Source organism: Mustela lutreola, chromosome 12 (assembly GCF_030435805.1).
Source record: "Mustela lutreola isolate mMusLut2 chromosome 12, mMusLut2.pri, whole genome shotgun sequence".
NCBI classification, from domain to species: domain Eukaryota; kingdom Metazoa; phylum Chordata; class Mammalia; order Carnivora; family Mustelidae; genus Mustela; species Mustela lutreola.
This window is the reverse complement of record NC_081301.1, coordinates 67,877,990-67,880,720: the sequence shown is the minus strand read 5'-3', so window position 1 is coordinate 67,880,720 and position 2,731 is coordinate 67,877,990. Positions and strand designations below refer to the sequence as shown.

Sequence of the window (2,731 nt, the reverse complement as noted above, 5' to 3'; positions counted from 1 at the left end):
GGAGAGAACAGGTAGCAACCTCTTTGACCTCAGCAGCAGCAACTTCTTCCTAGGAACATCGCCAAAGGCAAGGGAAGCAAGGGCAAGAATGAACTACTGGGATTTCATCAGATCAAAAAGCTTTTGCACAGCAAAGGAAACAGTTAACAAAGCCAAAAGATGACTGTCAGAAGTTATCTGGGAGAAGATCTTTGCAAATGACATACCAGATAAAGGGCCAGTATCTATCCAAAATCTATAAAGAGCTTATCAAACTCAACACCCTAAGAACAAATAATCCAATCAAGAAATGGGCAGAGGACATGAACAGACATTTCTGCAAAGAATACATCCAAATGGCCAACAGACACATGAAAAAATGCTCCACATCACTCGGCATCAGGGAAATACAAATCAAAACCGGAATGAGATACCACCTCACACCTTTCACAATGGCTAAAACGAACAAGTCAGTCAATGACAGATGCTGGCGAGGATGTGGAGAAAGGGCAACCCTCCTACACTGTACGTGGGAATGCAAGCTGGTGCAACCACTCTGGAAAACAGCATGGAGGTGCCTCAAAAAGCTGAAAATAGAAGTACCCTATGACCCAGTGATTGTAGTACTGGGTATATACCCTAAAGATACAAACGTGGCATTCTGAAGGGGCACATGCACCCAAGTGTTTATAGCAGCAATGTCCACAATAGTTAAACTATGGAAAGAACCTAAATGTCCTTCAACGGATCAATCAATAAATAAGATGTGGTATATATGTAAAATGGGATACTGTGCAGCCATCAAAAAAATGAAATCCTGCTATTTGTGATGACATGGATGGAACTAGAGGGTATTATGCTTGGCGAAATAAATCAATCTGAGAAAGACAACTATCATATGATCTCCCTGATATGATGAAGTGGAGATGCAACATAGGCGGTTTCGGGCGTACGAAAAGAAAAATAAAAGAAGATGGGATTGGGAGGGAGACAAACCATAAAAGACTGAATCTCACAAAACAGAATGAGGGTTGCTGGGGGGAGGTGTGTTGGGAGAGGATGGTGGGGGTATGGACATTGGGGAGAGCAGGTGCTATGGTGAGTGATGGTGACTGCGGTGAAATGTGTAAACCTGGTGATTCACAGACCTGTACCCCTAGGGATAAAAACACATTATATGTTTATAAAAAAATTTTAAAAATAATTTAAAAAATCCATTAAAGAAAAAACACATATTGCAAGCCCAAGCCCAGAGCTAATCTCATATTCAATCAAAAAAGTTTGAAAGTTTTCCCCTTAAAGATCAGAAAAAAGACAAGTGTGTCCACTTTCACTACTCTCATTTGACATAGTACTGGATGTCCTAGCCAGAGAAACAAGGAACACAAAGAAATAAAAGACTCCAAAAAAAAAAAAAAAAGGAAGAAGTAAAATTTTCTTTTTTTGGATAACATGAACTTACATGTAAAAAAATCCTAAAAACTTCACAAAAAATTTTGAATAAACAAATTTAATAAAGCTGCCAAATACAAGATCAATATATAAAAGACAGGAATTTTGTTTTGTTTCGTTTTTTTAAAATAGTTTTTCATGTCATCCTTGCTCAGTGATCACGCTAATCTCTGCATCATTCCAATTTTAGTATATGTGCTGCCAAAGTAAGCACAAGACAGGAGCATTTTAACACTCTAATGATGAACTATCTGAAAAAATAAAGAGAACAATCTAATTCACAATAGCATCAAAAATAACAAAATACTTAGGAAAAGATTTAACTAAGAAGATGAAAGATCTGTACCCCATAAACTATGACATTGATAAAGAATTTGAAGGAGACATAAATGGAAAGATAGCTCATATTTATGAATGGTAAGAATTAACATTGTTAAAATGTCCATACTACCGAAAACCATCTGTAAATTCAATTCCTATCAAAAATCCAATGTTAGGGGCGCCTGGGTGGCTCAGTGGGTTAAGCCGCTGCCTTCGGCTCAGGTCATGATCCTAGGGTCCTGGGATCGAGCCCTGCATCAGGCTCTCAGCTCAGCACGAAGCTGCTACCTCTTCTCTCTCTGCCTGCCTCTCTGCCTGCTTGTCATCTCTCTCTGTCAAATAAATAAATAAAAAATCTTTTTAAAAAATCCAATATTTTTTTTTACAGAAGTAAAGAATCCTAAAATTTATATGAGACCATAAAAGACAACAAATAATTAAAGCAGTTCTGAGAAAGAATGAAGAAGCGAAATTACACTTCTTGATTTGAAACTATACTACAAAGCCCTCATGCTCAAAACAATAAAGTATACTGGCATAAAAACAGACCAGTAAACAAGTAGAACAGAATTGAGAGTCCAGAAATAAATCCTTTCATACAGTCACCTAATATTTGACAGGGGCCAACATATATAATGGGTAAAGATAGTCTGTTCAATAAATGATATTTAAAACTGAATAGTCACATAAACCAGCATGAAACTGGAACCTTATATCACTCATAAATCTTAACTTGAAATAGATTAAAGACTTAAATGTGATGCATGAAACTAAATTTCCTAAAGGAAAACATAGGAAAAATTCTCCTGGACATTGGTCTTGCCAATAGTTTTTTGGATACCAGGCCAAAAACACAAGCAAAAAAAGCAAAAATAAATACATGGTATTACATCAAACTAAAGTTTCTGCATTGCCAAAAAAAAACCAAAAGGGAATGAAAACACAATCCACAGAATGGAAGAAAATACTTACAAATCTT

The 2,731-nt window shown here is 36.5% G+C and overlaps 1 non-coding gene across 1 annotated transcript; it reads right to left on the bottom strand.

Moving 5' to 3' along the window:
• Positions 1 to 1,539: 1,539 nt before the first annotated feature.
• Positions 1,540 to 1,645, bottom strand: LOC131813384 (U6 spliceosomal RNA). Its single transcript, XR_009346787.1, has one exon. It is a non-coding gene; the product is annotated as a U6 spliceosomal RNA (small nuclear RNA).
• Between the last annotated feature and the right edge of the window lie 1,086 nt (positions 1,646 to 2,731).